We start from the raw sequence: 21,313 nt of genomic DNA on the forward strand, positions 1-21,313 counted from the left end.
TTAAGACTTCAGTGATCTGTGTCAACCACAAAGCAAATGAACAACCTGTGAGATGTCAGGTTCACCTTAAGCCATGAATTTCTCATATACTCTTTCTTCAGTATAACATAGAGAAGTTTAAAAAAGTTATTCACTTAGGATTTTTCTGATAGAATTAACAGAGATAATATTTGTAAGCTACAATTGAATTTTCTGAAATGTATGTATTCACTAGTAGTTACCAGACTTCCCACAACTCCTGGATACAAGTCACAGCAGTATTTGTCCCTTTTGCCTCCTATTGTAGCCAAAGAACATCATTTTTGTAAATCACAAAGACAATTTCAATTTAGTGAATCAGAAATCCTTGTTAGCCCAGAATAATATATTTTTAACTAAGAACCCACATGTGAGTTAAGAATCAAGACACATTGAGAAGCCCAGTCCTAGTGTTGATTTTTGTATAGAACTAGGTAACAACAAGCACATTAAGCCACTGTGATGGTTTTCATATGCTTGGCCCAGGAAGTGACACTATAAGAAGGTGTGGCCTTATTGGAGGAAGTGTGTCACTGTACGGGTGGACTTGGAGACCCTCCTCCTAGCTTCCTGGGGATGTTTAGTCTGTTCCCAGCTTCTTTCAAGTGAAAATGTAGAACTCAGCTCCTCCTGCACCAGGTCTGCCGGGATGCTACCATGCTCCCATGTAGATGATACTGGATTGAATCTCTGAACCAGTAAGCCAGCCCCAATTAAATGTTGTCCTTTATAAAACTTGCATTGGTCATAGTGTCTATTTATAGAAATAAGACCCTAACTAAGACAGCAACACAATTTCTGCTCTAAGGCAACTACAAAGTAAATATGATATAGTCACTCTTCAGTGTAAGAAGTGTTACAGAATCTAAAATAACAAGCACTTTTCGCAGCCAGAATCTGGTTCTTTGTATTCAGAAAGGAGGGACATGCATTGTCATCAATCAGTTCTTGCAGTGATTCCATTGTATTGGGTCTACAACATATTGTGGTCCTGTTCATGAGTTTTCTGTCATATAAACATCCATGATGTAATTTCTTTACATAACCATTGTGTCTTGGATACTAACTGGCTAGAAAGAGCTCTATAAGTATATTGTCTCAATACGGAGAAGGACAGATCACAAATACTGAGATATAAGAGTCCTTACTTTTCTGCTCTAGTATATCTTGTATTTTTGAAGACCACATCTTGAAACTAATTGCATGCCAACCCCCCCCGTGTGTGTGTGTGTGTGTGTGTGTGTGTGTGTGTGTGTGTGTGTGTGTGTGAGAGAGAGAGAGAGAGAGAGAGAGAGAGAGAGAGAGGAATTTCCTTGTGACATTCAATCAAAGTACAGTTTTCAAAAGCTAAATATTTAAAAAGACACATCAGTGTTTGGTAGTGTGGAATCATATAGTACAATACAATAATGATCATATGACAATTTTAAAGATTTTTTTTACTCATGATGAGGGCAAAAGTACACCATGTGAATCTTAGAAGTCAAAGGATAGCATGTGGGAATTTTGGTGGTGTCAGATTTCTCTTTCCAGGATGTTGAGTCCAAGAATTAATCTCAGGTCATAAGGCTTAGTACCAAATGTCTTTACCTGGCCAACCTGTAGTCTCTTCAGATGTCATTTATAAACCTATGTAGTTGATTTATAAAGAAGTTCCAGGCTCTCAGGATATTCCATAGAAGAAACATATTCTCAATGATGACAGTGATGATGGCTATCTGGTAAGTTCTCTTGAAATATATAAAAAATGCCTCTAAGTTTCTGAGTCCAAAGACTAAGAAAATCAACACACAGCATGTGAGACTCAGAGCAGAGATGGTAGTGCTTACTGTTGTTTGATTAGTATGTTGACTTATAACTGCCACAATAAGATCTTCATAAAACCATTAGCAGAATGGAATGAGGAATTTGTGGTAACCTAAATCTATGTTTTCAGCCATAGCTGTCTACTAGAATGAATTATATCTTATGATTTTGAGGTAAAAGGTGTTTTTATGTCCTCACTACCTGGTTCAAAATACCGGATTATCTGTCATCCTCAGAGCTCCTTGGTGTGTAATTTCATTCTCATTTCACTGATGAACTACTAAAGCACAAGATGCTGGGATTCAGCCATATACACACTCGATAGAACTATTTATGAATGGAGTTTTACTTTGTCAATCAGGTCTTCTCATTTACTTTCATGACTTGTTTTTGTGCTTATATTTTTCCATCTCCATTTCATTCTGTTGTTGGGCGTTAATAGAAAAGCTGTCTTTTCTAAACCTTATAGAAAACATATGGTGGGTTGGGGATTTAGCTCAGTGGTAGAGCGCTTGCCTAGGAAGCGCAAGGCCCTGGGTTCGGTCCCCAGCTCCAAAAAAAAGAACCAAAAAAAAAAAAAAAGAAAAAAAAAAAAAAAAAAAAAGAAAAAAGAAAAAGAAAAAAAACATTTGGTAATTCCTTCCTCTTTCAGGGAATATTGTCATGGCTACCAAGATCCCTCTATTTTTTTTTTTTGTCTTGAACTAAGCTAATTTCTATTATTTTTCAAGATAGCACTCCCCCATGAAGCTAGTCCTTTTGGTTCTTATACAATCAGTACACCTTTTCAAAAAGTCCCTTTTATCTCATACCACCAGTTACCCAGGTTAAAAAAAAATGCTTAGTAAACATAGCTGTTACCAGTAACATTGCAGTACACCTGAAGTGGTTCTAGTGGGCTGCTGCCATCAGAGTCAACATAGAAGAACCTGACTGTGTTCCCTCTGTGTCTGTATACTTAACAGGATTGCTCATAGATGGCTGAAAAAAATAAAGGGACACCCTACTTGATTCTAAGTATCACCCTGAAGAAGTCAGTAGCTCATAAATAACCCCTCTTCTCATATTGCTTCCTTTTCTTCCTTTATAGGCCCAAAAGTTTCTACAGCTCAGTATTCTGATACTTAATAGACTTGTATTGCAGTTTTACTTCTGTTGTTGTCAAAAAATATCCTGACAAGGAAGTAACATAAGTAAGAAAGGGCTCATTTTAGCATACAATTCTAGGTCACGGTCCATCATTACAGAGAAATCAGTTGTTGGAACTTGAGGGAGCTAGTAACCTCATATCCATAGCCAAGGACACAAAGAAAAATGTACATTTTTCTCCTCACTGGTTTGCTTATATTCTGCTTGATCTTTCCACTCAAAAATTTCATAAAGTATTCTTACTTTATTTTATGCCAATTGAAACAAGGTACGGTTATTTTTTAAAAACAGGAACCTCAATGGAGAAAATGCCACCCCAGTCTGGAGTGTAAAGTGTTCTATAGCATATTTTCTCTATTATTGTTTGATATGAAAAACTCCAGTTCACTGTAAGAATAGTGTCTTATGTGGCACTAAAAAGCAGGCTGATCAAGCCCTGAAGGCATGCCAGTAAACAGTACTCCTCCATTGCCTCTCTTCATTTCCTACATCTAGCTGCATGGCTTGAGTTCCTGCTCTGACTATTCTTCATGAAGAACTATAACTGTAAGCTGAAAGGAACCCTTTCCTTATGGTATTTATCACAGCAATGGAAGACTAACTAAAGCAAGAAACCATGTTTAGAGAATGATCCCATCACAGTGGCCTGGGTCTTTCCACCTCAGTTAAAATATAATGATTCCCTACAAACATGTCTTCAGGCCAACCCAATATTGACAGTCTCTCAATAAGACTCTCTTCTTAGGTGATTCTATGTTATTTGAAGTTCTTAGTTAAAGTTAACCATCATATGCGCTTTATTATAACTCACCCATTCATTCACGCATTCTTAACCCACATGAGAAGTACATCTATCCAAAACACTGTACCTCGTTTTTTTTTAATTTGCATTCTGCTTGTATGTCCCCATAATATACTAAGATAGAATAGTCAAGAGATTATGGACCAACTGAGATATCCTCCAGCACAAAGAGACACTCTGTTATACATACTAATTTTGGAAAGTGATACAAAATGAGATACAAGTGATATAATATGATATCACATGCTTTTCTACCTTTTAACAATAAATATAAGGACACTAATTTGGGGGAGATATGGTATGTGTGTGTGTGTGTGTGTGCGCGTGCACACACACGTGCATGTATATGAACATATTTATGTGCTTATATGCGAGAAGGGCAATTATTAAACTTCAAACATTGTTTCTTAGTAGTCTCATTTTTGTTCTATCCTTGCTATTTGACTACTCTCACTGGCCAAAGAGCTTCAAGGCTCTACCTATCTATACCTGATCACCATGAGGAATAAAAGACTCCATAACCCCCCTAGCCTTCATATGTTCTAGGAATCATACACTGTTCCTCCTGAATTCAAAGGAAGCAGTTTACCAACTGAGATATCCTACAGCACCTAGAGACACTCTATTACATTATACATACCAACCTTTGGAAAGTGATATAATATGAGACCCAATTTCAACTGAACTTCACCTAACAACTGCTCACTAATTTATAGGTGTATGTTAATAAGTAAAATTTTCACCAAAGGTCAGAGCCATTGACAAGACCATCAGCCTATGTTCTCATGCTAAAAGTCCATAGCAGGGTCTTGTTGTGCTCACATATGACCAGATCAGGTCACGGGTGTCACATAATTAAGAGTATTAGCAGAGCTGTATACTTGATAAATATTACTCTCATTAAAGAAACACAGATCTGTAAGAACACACAAGAAAAGATTTATTAAATAACATATCAATCGTTAGATCCCTGTGTCAAAAAGTACATCAATAGGTGACAGTGAACAAAGAGGTTATGCTTATGCTTAGTGTTCTGACCTGTGGAGATCTAATTGATTAATAGTCAAACGTGCCCTGAGATAAAAAAATAAATAAATAAATAAAATAAAAAAATAAAAAAAAAAAAAACCTGCAAGAACCACCCAACCACCACTCCAGTGCCAGGAGGCTTAGACAGGCAGTTAGACTGAGAGGACCACTAGCTCATCTCTGTGTAGACGTGGACTAGTTCCCAGGGTAGGGTGTGAGCCCAAGACAGGAATAACCCACTGGGAACCATGCAACCTTAGGAGAGAGAGCCTGAGACTACATCAACTTGGGCCATGGGCCTTTGGTGGGAGTGAGCAGTCCCATACTGTTAAGCATAGGCAGAGACCTAGCCTGAGAGGATCACCAGTTTGATGCTTCACGGGGCTGGGTGGACAGGCTGTATTCAGATATGACCCCTTCCTTGTGCCCAAATGCACGAGCAGGGCATAACACTCCTGAGACTACTCCTGAGAAATCCCAGACATGTAAAGACCACCAAGTAGCACTAAGAGGAGCAAGTAAGTGGTAGACAAATACAGGAAAAGAAAGGCAGAAGGATAAGTACACATGAAAAGAGGCAGAACTATAGACTCAAGGGTAGTGAGAAACAGCCTGATGTGAGTAGCTGGTAATGCCACCTTGGACTATGGTGAAGTTCTGACCTGCACCAGAGGCCATTTTTGAGTCAGTGGCCTAGCATTAAGAGGGCTCTATATCTAAAAAAGGACAAGCAGACATCCCTTGTGTTGGCTGCTTGCCCAGAGACTTGGTGATACTAAAGGGTCATGCAAAAATGGCTTACCCACTTGCCTGGGCATTGTAAGAGAACTGACCTTGGAGACTTGAGAGTAGAAATGACTTAGCCCCTAGCCAGCTGCTGTGCTTAGGAGACTGGGCCCTGTACTTCACATAGGCAGTAGAAATGTTTCTGATGGCCTAGTCACAGATGAGCCAGCCCTGAGGGCATGGGAGTGGGAGAGCTGGCTCTGTCCCTTTGTGGTAGTGGCATGGGATGGGCCAGCTGTGGCAGTGCCGAACATCTTGCCTCATGGATGTGGGTGGTGAAGAGCTGGTGGACTCACTAGCTCAGATACTTTTCAGGCCCAGACACAAGGCTTTGAGTATGCCCACTCCAACATCTACCCTATAGATGAACGGCTGATGTATGTTAAGGGTTGGCACTATAGATACAAAACTATAAGATCTCCATTACACAGGGCAACAACATGATACCTGAGAGAAGTCCCAGTGAGGATCTGTCCCGCGCTATCGTCTCACCAGCAAGAACTTGCGCGGACACCAGGATCCTTCTGTAGCAAAGCGTTTATTACATCGTAAAGAGGAGAGACCCGGGGCCCAGAAAGGCGCTGCTTATAAAACCCTAGCACGGCGCGTCCAAGCCTGATTGGTCGCTTACCCATGATCTCACTGGCACGCCCCGGGTGGGCAAAGACTTGGCGCGAACACACTCTTGCACATGCGCACACAGCTAGTTTCCTGAAAGGAAGTCTGGCTGGAGCAGCAGAAGCCAGCGCCATCTTGCGATGGTGAATGTTATTGCGGCTTTCCAAATCTCCCCCCTTTTTTTTACTAGAATGAGGCTGGTCTAGGCCTCTGTAGTTACGTCCATCTGCTGTGGCTCCTGTCTTAGGTTGTTCCTCTTATGTCACAGCCTTATCTGTCGTAGGGTAACCCTATCGCCACCGGGCCCCGTGTCTTAGATTGGTCTGTGTATGAGGAAAGTTGCCCGTCTCTGGATACCGCAGTGCTGTGTGACAGTAACTGCTAAACGACCTAGGGCGAACTCTACAACAGAGGCCAGCCAGAAAATGAGTTAGTGGGGAAATCATGATCACCCTATCGCGTGCAATAAGGAAACCTCAGCGATGTAGAAGGGCTGATCAAAGGATCATTTACTCTTTTATCCCAGTGCAATGGATTCACAAATCCGTGGGGTGCAAGAGCAGAGAACTCAGATGCCGACTAATTTTTGAGCATAAATAACCAAATTTCAGGGGAGGACCCTTATTCAATGGCCACAAGTGCTTGAGTGATAACGACCTTGTCCCGTTTCTGTTGAGATCTGAGTTTGTAAACCAACCATAGCATGAACACTAATCCACAGCATAGGGCTGCACCAAACAGAGCCACTCCCGATAAGTAGTGGGCACCTCATCTGGTACTCCTCAGCTGTTACCACCAAGGGCCGTAGTCAAGCCGCTCCTATAATAAAATTTAGAATTCCCTATTGTTAGCAACTACTCCAGAAAGTTCACCCACTGTGCTTGCCTAAAAATAAATTGGGGGAGGGTAACTCTAGACACTGCAGACACAATGGCTGCAGCAGTAATGGCTGCTACAATAGCAGCAAAAGTAACAAGGTGTTTCCCAGGACATTTTAGGATCAGCCATTCTTCTCTGGAACAACCAGCAGTCAAGGGAACCATGTCTGAGATCTGTAAAACCAGGGCAGAGTTCCCCAGTCCACAGCAGCTTCACGCAGATGGCATTCCTGTAAAGCTACAGAATGTAAGATGACAACACCAGTTAAGGCAGCAAGAGTCACCAGGGGAATGAGGGGGGCAGGGGTAACAGCTGGAGTCCAATCTTCTCAAGCAAGCAGCAGTGTACAGAGGGTTGGAGTGCAGGCCACAGTGGGACGGGACACACGCAGTGGTAACACTGACTGTAGCAACACCAAGATCTCTGTGATGACAAAAGATGACGTGGGATCTTCCATCTTCCTCTCAGGGCAGAAGAATGACTCCAGGGACCCGAACCATGAGAGCTGAATCTTCATGTAACCAGGATCAGCAAGTCTCACCAGCTACCTCTGGCAGCTGGCATACTCTTGTAGCATCCTGTAGAAAAAACACAAAGATTCCCTCTTCCCCATATAAAATACCTGGACAGGATCATGCCAATGTAGAATGTAAAGTCCCTGAAGATGTATTACTTGCAGACTCCCTCCTCATGGCTTGTTCTGAGTGCTTTATTATACCAATGAGTAGAACCTAACATCGTATAATACTATCCACAATTGGTGTCCACTTCAATAATTATTCAAGAAATGGCCCTACAGCACAAGATCACATAGACATTGTATCAACTGAAGTTTCAAATTCTAAAATCATTCTAGATTGTGACAAAATGACAAAATCTGGCCAGTACATGTCCATGTGTGCATACAGAGGTCAGAGAACAATTTGGGATATCTGTTATCAAATGTCCCCTTGTTTTATCCAGAACTCCTTGCTATTTTTCCACTGCATATATCATAGGCTAGCTGGCCTGTGAAAGTACAGAGTAGTCATACTTTCATGGGGGCCCAGTAAAAGTACATTAAGGGCTTCATGGTGAAAGTACTTTTACCTATTTAAGTGTCTCTCCAGTCCCAGCTTCTGTTATTTCATGTAACGATTCAGCTCTGAAGATCTGCTACTTTGTCCCTCTCTCTTTTATCTATGGACTCTAAACCCTTCAAAATTGTCTTGCTCCTATCTCCTGTACTTGGACTTTCTTTTTTCCTTTCTTTCTCTCTTCCTTTCTTTCTTTCTCTCTTTCTTTCTTTCTTTCTCTTTTTTTTTTTTTTCCGGAGCTGGGGACCGAACCCAGGGCCTTGCGCTCACTAGGCAAGCGCTCTACCGCTGAGCTAAATCCCCAACCCCTCTTTCTTTCTCTTATTTCATTTATTTATTTTGCCAGAGGAAAGAGACACCAACTCATCTTCTGAGGGACTATTAGTATAGTAATGGAGGGTCATTAAAGAAAAAGAAGCAGAACTCTGTAAGCTTGAAGCCAGTCTGTTCTTCATAGAGAAGTGCAGATCAGCCAATATTACATAGTATGACTTTATATTCTAAAGAAAAGAAAGAATAATGAAACATCTAGGTGAGATGGAACTTGAAACTTTATTTACCACTGCTGTTCAACCAGGTAAGTCACTGGGCTTGAAACTGTGTTTATCTTAAGACATATTAAGAAGATAGAAGTGATAAGTATACCTTTTACTGGGATACTTTACAGATTCCCTGTTTCCAGTAAAGATATTTTCAGACAAGTCACCATGAGGTTCAGGTGGCTCTGAATTCCTTTCTGAATCCTTATCTAATGTTGACTAGATGATTAGAAACAATGAGAAAGAATGTAAAACTGGACCCTGTTATACAGTGAGTACCAAAATCAAATTACAAGTGCATGGCAGACTTAGATATTAAGAAGGGGAATGTTTGAATGTTCTGGAAGAATAGGACATTCAGTTTCTTCATTAACTAAACATAGAAAAATGTTAGAAATGATGCAAGTTCAGAAAAGTAAAAGAAAAAAAAAGGCCAACATGCTCATAATAAAATTAATGAAGAAGAAATTAGTTAGATGTTAATAATAAAAATATGACAAGATGTCAACTGGGAAACAAAAATATCATAAGATATTAATATTAAGTTTTAAATTTCATAATGAATATAGAGGTAGGAAATGACCTATAGGATAATCAGCATATTTTGCTGTAGAGAAACTGAGTGCTTAAAAGAAAAAAACAAAAGGAAGTTTGTAGGGCTAGGAAGATTGCTATAATTAGGGTGCTTGTCATACAGATACCCTATATAAGGACCTGTATTTCCAGAACCTAGGTATGCCAGTGTGTTACTGTAATCCAAGATGAAAAGAGAGGTCCTGTTTCAGTGAAAGACTCTACCTCAAAATAAAATGAAGAGTGACTGTAAATTATGTCCAACACTGGTCTCCATATGCACGTGTGATTGCATATTCAAGCACATCCATGAGCAGGCACACATGTAATATTACTGGAAGTTTGGGAGGAATCTCTTTTTCGTAAACAGATGATACCAGGGAAGCCAAGATGCCTTCTTGGGATTCGTACCTTCCTTTTAGAATAATGTAAGAAGGGGCATAATTGATCATTTGAGAATTTTATTAAAGTTTAAAAGAACATCCCCAAGACAAGCAAAGCTGAAAATATCAGTAACTGCTCGTAAGGGGAGAAGGGAGAAAGTAAAGGGGAAAAAGTCATTCTTTTTCAGGTAAGCAGACATGTAAATTAGCTATACTGTGGCAGGTGGCCATATGGTCAGAAGGGGAGCTTCAGAGAACGAATAAGAAAGCCTGACTACAAGGGAAAACATTCTTAGGCTCTGGCCAAAATCCAATAGAGAATGGCAGAGAAGAAGGAAGAGGAAGAGCTACTTATTCAGAACACTAAAATTCCCACAGACCCAAATAAATCCTCAGGGTACCTCACAGGAACTGCACTAGGAGGTAGACATTCTAGGAAGGAGAATTATCTAAATAAGAAATTCCTGCTTTTATCTCTTTAGCACAGTTTAAGAACCTTTCTTACTGAAGCTTAGTCCTTTGACCAGCTCAACTGTATTAACTCTTAAGAAAGGAGGGAAAGGTATGTCTTCAGAAAGAAAGATATTCCATTTTGGTGCACACAAAAAATGCTTTAGGAGTAGTAAAGTTGGTCACTAAGGAAACACCACCAATAAATTCTGCATTTTTGTTTTTTGTTTTTTTGTCCCCCCGAGGCTGGGGACCAACCAGGGCCTTGCGCTTCCTAGGCAAGCGCTCTACCACTGATCTAAATCCCCAACCCCTCTGCATTTTGTTGAATGGTTACTATCAAGAGTTCATGCAAAGAGCTGCACCCCAAGGAGAAAAACAATGGCTAACACATCAAGGCTCTACAGGATAAATTTTTACACAAACAGAGCAGATGTGTAGTATGACCAGGCAGAGCCAATGATCCATGTTTTCATATCTGAGGAAAATTCTGAGGACAGATATGGCAGATAGTTTATTTCCTAAGGTACAATTTGAAACATCCTTGTGATATTCTCTCTTATTTTTGATAATGATAGTATTGAGATGGCAAAATACTTTTATTTAGAACTCACCTTTTCAAGTACCATGGTCAGCGCTACAATTTTGCAGCTTCTGCATTCATATACCTAGAGTATTGTACAAGTCTTGTGTAGATAGCTATGGTCATATCTAGAAGTCCTGTTGATGGTTGTTGAAAGTTATTTTCATTTCAAGATAAGGAATATTTTGTTCTCTGACAACTATTTAGCTTATTGTTTTCAATTTCTGTATTGAAATCTAATTTGTCAGTGCTCGATTGAATTTAACAAAGTTTTTTGCAGATTTCTTTCAGGATGTTTTTCAACATGTATGGTTAGAGATTCACTTGATTTGACATGGTGACTCAAAGGAATGAAGACTGAAATGAATAGAGTCTATTTTAAAGAAATCACAGTGTTGTGACAATCATAGCCTGAGAACTATGCAAAATGCCACTCTCAGCATGAGGAATCTTTTGCTATCCAGCAATGGTGGAGCTAGAGACAAGGGGTCATCGGAAAAATAAGTCATGTGTCTCTGTTGGAAAGTGAATAACAAGCTCACACTACTGGTGTGTTCTGGGTTACAATGGAGCACAGGTACATTTGACCACTCCTGGTTTCTTAAACAGGAGGTCAGCCAACATTTGCAAACCATTCTATTGGTTAAGACTGACCTGTTTGGGATAGGAAGTAGGAATAGTAATAGAAAATGTATGATATGGAAGTGGAAGGGACACCCATACTAGTGTTTTTATGTTGAAATCATAGATGGGGCCAGGAGATAGGGAAAAGCAATAGACTATTAGAGAGATAATCAGTCTATGCATAAAAACACCTTAAAGAAACTTGTCACTTTGTATGCCAATTAAAAATTAAATTAAGGGGTTGGGGATTTAGCTCAGTGGTAGAGCGCTTGCTAGGAAGCACAAGGCCCTGGGTTCGGTCCCCAGCTCCAAAAAAAGAAGCAAAAAAAAAAAATTAAACTGAATTAAAAACAAAATAGAGTGACTTATACTGGACATTTAATAACGAGGTACTGTCATAAATATGACGTGTCTTCAGAATAGAATTCGATCATGAGAAGTAGATAGTTGAGGTAGGAGGTATGAGAGGATTCCACATGAAAAACTGTGCACATGCTACTGATGAACTCTTGGGGAGTAAGGGGCATTGTCTTCAACTGTATAAGAGAACTGTGAACCCACTAGGCCCCAAAGAATACTTTCAAGTTCATGGTTAAAAAGACAGCCCTGATTAATAGCAGTTGGTCACGAAAAAAAAATATAATATAAATAAATAAATAGGACAAGAATTTAAAAAAAATCACAACAAATAGGACTTCTAAGAAGGAGAGAGATGACAAGATTAGAAGAGAAAAGTAAGTGGAGGACGAGAGTAAACAATGTAGTGTGTGTGTGTGTGTGTGTGTGTGTGTGTGTGTGTGTACTTATGCAGGAGTGTCAAAGGACGAAAGGGATAAGTTGAAAACAACACGTTAATTAAATTTGGTAACAAACATACCATAAACTATTTCAGGTCACAGGAGGTTTCATATGGGTAGAGATAAATGGGGATCTAACCCTCATTTCACTGGAGCTAACCCCATTATGTATGTATAGTTTAGATTCTAATAGTTCTCAGAGTAAAGTCAGATTGTGCTAAGACTTTCTGAGCTACTGCTTTTTCTATTACAAAGCTTATTGCTAGTACCAATGAGAATTCAAAGCTCTAGTTGAGTGTCTTTCTCAGTCATTTTCCCCTCTGTTTTTTGAGCAAGTTCTCTCATTATACCTGAGCTTACCTGTTTGGTTGCTGTAGAGTGCTTTCCTAGCACATGGGAGGATTTTAGAATCACCGCGAGTTTGTCTGAAAGAACTAAAACTATACCAAATCCCCATCTATCCTTAATCCCCATATAATAGTCCAAGTAGCTCTTTTCTTGTTTGACTGGTTATCCTTTAGTGCCTAGATGTAATTAGTACATGTATTCTCCATTCTTGGGAACATTTCTTGGTATCAAATATGGCATTCTGATGGGAGCAGGTGCTTTGCCATAGTCATAATTTGAACACTTCTGACATTAACAGATTTTGCTCTCAGTAGTTGCAGATGAACCACACATGAAGTTTATACAAGTAAATATTATTCTTTGGTTTTTGAAGTAGTATTTGCTCAAGATGAAGAATACATTTGTTATCCACAAAAAATCCTTTGTATGGGAATTTTGAGAGAAATGGTGTTTGAGAATGGGGAAACAAATGACTTGAAGTAAAAACATGGTTCCAAGCTGACCATCTATGTTTTTCTCAAGACAGCGTTCAGATTGCTACCTCTTTTTGACTCTCTCTGAAGATCTCCAAACTACTCTCTGCTTGAGACAACTTTCTCTTACAATTCTAAAAACTGGATAGCTCATTTCCTGTAGAAAAAAAAAAAAAACATTCTTCTGTTTAATTTATCAATTAACTATTTACCCAGGTTACCTTTTGATTGTTCCATAAATCAATTTGGTAGAAGCTTTTCAGGGAATAAAATAGTGGAGTCTGACATAGTCAATAAATAAATAAATAAATAAACAAATAAATAAATAAGTGATTATTTTAGTCATTGCCTGTTACTTTTGATAAAGATGAGGAAAAAATGTATATACAATTCTACTCTTAGTTTCTGGGCTAAAGAGAAATTTGTATTCTTTGGTAATTTCACTTTCACACAAGAGTTGACATGGGTACAAACCTGGTATCACACTTGAGGCCACTGCTTATGTCATTCCTCCAGGCATACAGAGCCAACCTCACACCTGCCAACCTGCATCAAGGAGATATTCAGATTCCTACATTCCTCTCCACTTCTGATTATGGGGGAGCACTCACATTGTCAAACCTCCCTAAGGACACCTTATCTATTTCTTTTTTCTCTTGTGCTGCCTTCTCTCCACAAACACCTTCCATGGCAGACCTACCCCATTTTTATTCTTAAAGCACAAAACAGGGATAAGGACATTGTGCTCCTGTCCTTCCTTCCACTATATTATTTACAGATTAGATACATTGCTATGGTTTTCTTGTCTAATTTTATGATCATCTTGCTAAACAAAAATTTTCTCACTAGCTAGTGGTTACAGAGGAGCACTGAACATCACTTGTGTCAAACCGGGCTTGGTTTTTGTTGTCTTTTTTTTTTTTTTTTTTTCTAGTAGGCTTATTGCCATTGCCATTTTTTTTTTTTTCGGAGCTGAGGACCGAACCCAGGGCCTTGCGCTTGCTAGGCAAGTGCTCTACCACTGAGCTAAATCCCCAACCCCCGGCTTGGTTTTTAAGGGATAATGTGATATGGTTTCCTACCCCTGGAACAGAGTCAGCAGAACATGAGCCTCCATGAGTGTTGATGGTTGATATGGGCAGGCTTGTTTTTTATAAAAGTGTACACATTTTCATGTTTATACTTACAGGAATGACCTCTTATCATAGGTTAGTAAATCCATGATAAACAAAAGATTACAAGTCTGGGATATGAGGGTGTAACTATATCTCAGCAAAATGCAAGAACACTGAATTTTAGTACAGCCCTTAAGATTGTAGGAAACATGCTGAAAACATGAGTTTGAACATATATAATACCTCAACTATGTAATATAAGGATGGAATATGAATCATATAAGGAGCTTCACAGATCTAAAGGAACAGAACAAGCCTCACTATAAGCCAATATGTCAGAAAGATATAATTATATCTTGATTATAAAGCAAGTTCCCACCAACATAAGAATTTTTCTGTTTTTTTAATTGATTTCTGTTTGTTTGCTTTTGCTTAAAATGGCAAGTAGACTTCTGAGTTCAAGTACAGCCTAGGACAGAACTAATTTAAATTACGGGTATTGTCAGCATGGTAATTTTAGGGTAGATTTCCAGACTGGGGTCATGGGATATTGATTTATGGAACAATCAAAAGGTAACCTGGGTAAATAGTTAATTGATAAGTTAAACAAAAGAATGTTTTTTTTTCTACAGGAAATGAGCTATCCAGTTTTTAGAATTGTAAGAGAAAGTTGTCTCAAGCAGAGAGTAGTTTGGAGATCTTCAGAGAGAGTCAAAAAGAGATAGCAATCTGAATGCTGTCTTGAGAAAAACATAGATGGTCAGCTTGGAACCATGTTTTTACTTCAAGTCATTTGTTTCCCCATTCTCAAACACCATTTCTCTCAAAATTCCCATACAAAGGATTTTTTGTGGATAACAAATGTATTCTTCATCTTGAGCAAATACTACTTCAAAAACCAAAGAATAATATTTACTTGTATAAACTTCATGTGTGGTTCATCTGCAACTACTGAGAGCAAAATCTGTTAATGTCAGAAGTGTTCAAATTATGACTATGGCAAAGCACCTGCTCCCAACAGAATGCCATACTTGATACCAAGAAATGTTCCCAAGAATGGAGAATACATGTACTAATTACATCTAGGCACTAAAGGATAACCAGTCAAACAAGAAAAGAGCTACTTGGACTATTATATGGGGATTAAGGATAGATGGGGATTTGGTATAGTTTTAGTTCTTTCAGACAAACTCGGGGTGACTCTAAAATCCTCCCATATGCTAGGAAAGCACTCTACAGCAACCAAACAGGTATGCTCAGGTACAATGAGAGAACTTGCTCAAAAAACAGAAGGGAAAATGACTGAGAAAGACAGAAGTTGTGAGCCTTTGGCCTCCAGAATATACTCACACCTGTGCATCCAATCACATATTGGCACATACATACATAGTCACCACCAACACACACAATTAATATCAACCACCTTTGTTTGCATTACAATAACAAATGTACATTTAAGAAAATGAGGGCATGGTTTGGGAATGAATGGTGTCTAAGAGAATCATTCCATCCTATGTTACATCCTTTTCTAAAGCATGAGTCCTTAATTTAACACCACATCCTTTAGAAATTTCATTCTGCAAATTTACTATGCTTAGAGAAATAAGTAGATTTTGAGTGTGTGTGTATGTATGTGTGTATTTCTCTGTGTGTCTTTATATGTGTCATTGCATGATTGCACACATGTATGTTAAAGGCTGAAGAACAAGCTTGGTTATCATTCCTCAGGTTGTCATTGTACTTTGTTTTTTGAGGTAGAGTCTTTCAGTCTTACCCCTAACTTAGCAAATCAGCTAGGCTACTTGGTCAATAAATTGGAGGCCTCCACCTATACTGAGCTGGGATCTTAAGCATATCACCACATTGGCTCTAAGAGGATTCTGGGATTGAAACTCATGTCTCATGCTTATACTGCCAAACATCTTTCTAACTGAGCTCTTTCCCATCTCCATTCATTGAAAGGTTAATGCCTGTAACATCTTATACTTACAACCTCTTCTTATGTGTCATAAGAATGTGCTGCTTTTTTCTCACACTTGACTTCTTGTGGTTCTGAAATGCTGAAGACATTGGGGACTTGTTTAACCTCACTGAAAACAATAGTAATTTGTGTTACTCTTCTTATTTCTTGTTCAAACCACTGTGTGTGAACTGGTTCTCATTTTTCCTCTGCCAATGTGAAAGTCTTCATACACATTCCCCGGAGTTTCAGCTACCATGAGCAAGCTTGGTAACTGGAATAACCTTCATAATGTATGCTTCTTTTGTTATTTTCAGACACTTGGGGACTTACCAAATTGCCATCTGAAATATCCAACATCTATTCTGGTGATGACTTTGAACACACAGACATGATCATTTCTCATGTTTGGTAAATGTAAATATGGATGTAAATTATGTAAGTGTAGGAAGAATTACTAGAAGGCTTTTTACCATAATAAGCAGTGTAGGTTTTGGTGTAGAAGCAGAAAAAGAAGAAAACACTAAAGTTTCTGTATATACTCATATTTTTAGGAAACATAATGTAATAATTGTCTCCTAATATCTAATACCTGCCAGAAACATCTTAAGAATGAAAAGATTTATTTTGGCTTACCGTTTAAGGCTAGAATTTACCATAAGAAGGAAGGCAAGACAGCAGATACATGAGATGGATCTTCACACTTAATGTGACCTCAGAAGACCAAAATGAATGAAGGATAGTGCTCTGATCTCTGTGTCCTTTTTCATTCAGTTCATGACCCTAGCTCATGAGATGATGCTACGCATATTCAGAATGGCTCCTCCCACCTCAATTAGCTAAATTTAAAACTTCACTTGAGGACATTCCAAAGGCTTGTCTTTTAGGTATTTTAGTTTCTTTCAAGTTGGAAAGTATTAGGAAACATAGAAAATTTACTTTTAGCTAAAAGGTTCATTAGAAAGTTAGCAAGATAAAACAACTCTCTATTCAGGCTACTCAGGCTTAAAAAGCAAATGAAAACAAAGAAACAAACAAATAAAACAAACAAGCAATCAAGTAAACAAACAAACAAAAAAATCCACCCAGGTAGAATACTGTCAAGAGCCCTCTGACAGAGCTCTTTATTTTTTCAGAAGTTCATGGATAGTGAATAACACTGACTTTGTAACAACTGTTTCTTTCTACAGTTCTTTGTGGGACACCAACATCTGCTCTTCCTGATGCCAGTATATACCAGCCTTTATCTCAGACCATCTTCTAATGCTTAAGTATCTATATCATGTTTCCTGTCCAATATGGGAACACAGAATTGCTTCCATGATTATTCAGCCAAATCCTGTTTTCTCAGGGAATGGTGTCTCATCCTTTAAATCCTGGAATTTTTAGGCCAAGGTGGAAGGATTACTATAAATTCAATTTCCGGACTAAGTTAATTAGAGAATGACATCTGGGCCAGCCTGCACAAATAGTGATGTCCTATCTCAAAAGGAAAAGGAAAGAGAAGTAAAAGAAATAGGAAGGATAAGGAGGAGGTTGATCCAGAGATGAAAAAAGAAGAAAACATTAATAGTCATCATCTCTGTTCTTTAACACCTTTGACAGGGGTCATTGACTATGGTCAGCTCTTGGCTACATTCTCAAATATTGACACAGCACTTGGCCAACAGAGGTGTTCCAAACACTACACATGTATGCATGCGTGTTCCATTTTAGTGAAATCACTGCTAGGACAAAAAAAATGAGATATGGGACAAGAAAATTGTATTTTATGACATATTTGGTTGCAGGAAAATGAATGTACTGTTTTGTATGTGATTCATCCAGTGGAAAGAAATAAATCCTTTTGCATTTTCAAAAGGATTAGAAAGAAATATTCTTAGGATAAAATAGCAGAGGCTAAAGGACAATAACCCCTGATTTCTTAATTGATTTCGCAATTCAACAAGATGCCCATTTTCATATGTTCAGGACTGGAATTGGATGACATCTAAGGACCTCCCTTTATTGCATTGATATATGACAGTAGTCCACAGGGAATGGAACTTATGCTATCCAAAATTTTCCCTGTCATTCCAGACAGCAGCACAGAAATTAATGTCTATTGGTCTTAGTACAGGTTTATCATTATCAATGTTGTGTGAGGGGTGTTATGTGCATGTATACACACATATATACACATGTAAACAAGTATAGGGCAGAAGGAGAGTGTCAGCTATTATATTATTGTATTATTCTCCACCATTTCGTTTTGAGGCTTGTTCTTTTCCTTTAATCTGGAGATAATAATGATTTTTTTTTGGATGCTGTTGTTGCTGTTGTTCTAACTAAGCTGGCAGCTGGAAAGCTCCATCTGTAGCTCAAAAAGATTTAGGTTTACAGGTGATTATGTGTTATAACATTTAGCATGTTGCTTATATGTTGGGATCTAAACTCAGATCCTCATGCTTGTGAAACAAGCACTCTTAGCCAATGAGACATTTCTCTAGCCACAAATGATGTTTCAAGAGCAGACTTGCCACAGCTCAAAAGATGCAGAGCCTACCAGTTTGCAGACATCATTTCAAAGGGCTTGCAAGAGCCCACTGAGAAGCCACTTAAGAATTCTTGGAACATTGTACCTTTTCCTTTAAAACTACCATGACTTTCCATATTTGAGTTCACACACATTCATCCTTGGAAACAAAGAAAAGAAGAGAAAGACAGAAAGGAAGAAAGAAAGAAAGAAAGAAAGAAAGAAAGAAAGAAAGAAAGGAAGGAGGAAGGAAGAAAGAAGAAAGGAGGAAGAAAGAAAGATGGAAGGATGGAAGGAAGAAATAAAGAAAGATAATGAATGAAAGAAGGAAAGAAAAAAACAAACAAACAAACAAACAAAAAAGAAAAATCAGGATGCTTAGATGGGCCTCATACCCCTGAGAAGTATTAAAAACAAAACAAAACAAAACAAAAAAAACATGTAGAAGGCAAAGATACAGGTCTTCTTATCTGCTGTCCAAGAGGAGACACAGGCCTCCATGGTCTGCTCTTATTTTTCAGAAGCACCGGTAGAGAATCATAGCCAGTCTTTCACTGCTGTACCTCTTAGACAAGTTTTACTAGCAGGCTAGCTCATTCACATTGTTTAACATTTGAATAACCTAACAACACAGGAGTTTCTTAGACCTCCACGTCTAAGATGAATAGGGAGCACCAGAGACCCCTATGTTTGCTACCCAAAGCACTGAGACTTGTTCTCCCTCACCTCTGAGTAACTGCTTCTTTATTTTATGCATCTATACCACATATTTTCCTTTTCATGCTTCTATTGCTGCTACTAGTTTACTTGCATATGCACTTTAATTATGACGTTTCTTTTTATTACAGAAACTGAAAGAAAGCTAAAAACTCAGGAATATCTGCCTTTGTTAACCTCTTGCCATGCTTCCCAGATTTCAACCAAATGTAAATTAGATCAGAGGGAGACCAGTCAGAGCTTTGGACATAGGTTTCTTCTTTTTTTTTAGAGAAAGTAATTGTTTCAAGTGAAACATACCAATTACCCATTAAAGAAATTACATTTCTCATTATACAATTAAAGAAAACTTGATTTTCTATAATATATTCAAGACTACAATTACACAAAAGGAATGGTGCTTGGTAGATGGTAATGACTTTCATGTAATAAAAAATGACAGCCTCCTTGATCGTATATTAATATATTAAAGATATTCCAATTGACAAATATCACTGTATTGATTTGTAGTACATATAATGCTGCAATAGATGATGACTTTGGAAGTTTCTCCATTGCCAGGAGTATAATATACTACTTGGGATAGTAGTATCCATTTCGTGTAATAGTTTTGATTGGAGATCTCCATATAAGTACATTTCAATGAATCACACATTTTATTACCCACTTTCCCAGTTGTCCAAATGGGAAAAAAAGGGAGGGGTAGAAGTGTAGAGGGCCGCAATAACATTCGCCACCACTAGATGGCGCTGGCTTCCACTGCGCCCCACGTGGAAGGCCAGGTCAGTCAAGATGGCGCTAGCCTTTACCGCGCAAGCCGGCTCCCTATGGGGAGGTTAACTGTGTGCGCATGTGCTAGAGTGCCTTCCTGCCAGGTCTTTGCCCATTTCCGGGGCGTACCTGATGAGGTCATGAGTAAGCAACCAATCAGGTGTGGGTGCGTGCACGGGGATAAAAAAAGGCGCCTGGCGGCTGAACAGCGGGCTTCCACCATGAGAGAGAATAGACAGGAATAAAAGTCACTCATAGTAAAATTTCTATGTCTCGCGTGCTCCTTGCCGGGCGGAAGTCGTCATCATCTGGTGCCAAAAACCGGGATAAAAACATCGCCCGGTGCCACGGGAAGCCTCCATTTCGTGGGAGAAATTCAGAAGCTATGAGTGGGGTAAGACCTGAGAGACCATGGCTAGCCTTGATCTGCTCCAATTCAGTCCTTGCGGACCCAGCGGCAGGTGCCGCTCATGGTTGCTCTGGCAACCTCGGGCTTTTTCTATTGACCTTGAGTTTCTAGCTACCACCAAACGGCTTCAGAGGTCGTAAGGGAACTGCTCAGTTAAAACAGCAAAGCGGAGAGTGTTAGGGGCGAGGGCGGAAAAAATGGTCAGAAACAGGGGTAGTGAAAAGTTGCAACAGCGAAAAGGAAACTGATCGATCTCAAGTAACAGTCCCCTCAATTGGAGGTGAAATATTGGGGAAAGAATGCCCCGGTAGAGAAGGGAGGAGGTAAAAGGAACACAGTATGTTGGCAGAAAAACTTTGTCTTGGTGCTTATAAAAGGTGTATTTTAAGCTCCAGCCGGCTCTCGGAAGCCAGGCGTCCGTCGCTGACTCGACAGCTTTACAGAGTCATGCTGATCAGATTTGATCGAGGAGACCGCCTGAAATTTATTCAGGAGAATCAAACAAAAGGACATCTCAGTGCCGTGCACAGCCTGGTGGGTTATGTAATTGGGTTGTGAGTAAAATTATTCAGGGCTGTGTTTCACTTCCATACCATTGGCAAATGTCGGTTGTGCCGCTCAGATAATATATCTTAGTATCTTACAGGAATTGGGTTTCAACACGTTGGTGGACTAGTCCAGGAATTGAGACAATCCATCGCCCATATCGACTCCACCCGAGTGGATAGTCACTGTGAACACCATATGGTTTTTTTCCCTCTCTGTCTATTGTTTGTCTCTGGTGCACCAGGATGTCTCCATGTCTGTCAGTTTATGTCTGTGATTTCTGTTTCTCGTTGTTTAAATGTTTTACGTTTCATGTTCAAAAGAAAAAATGGTAAAAACCTTATCTG

The 21,313-nt window shown here is 39.0% G+C and overlaps 1 pseudogene; it reads left to right on the forward strand.

Annotated features, from left to right (window-relative positions):
- The first annotated feature begins 4,744 nt into the window (after window positions 1-4,744).
- Window positions 4,745-4,847, forward strand: LOC116911845 (annotated as a pseudogene).
- Window positions 4,848-21,313: the final 16,466 nt, after the last annotated feature.

The sequence above is a fragment of the Rattus rattus genome, chromosome 10 (assembly GCF_011064425.1).
Source record: "Rattus rattus isolate New Zealand chromosome 10, Rrattus_CSIRO_v1, whole genome shotgun sequence".
NCBI lineage: Eukaryota > Metazoa > Chordata > Mammalia > Rodentia > Muridae > Rattus > Rattus rattus.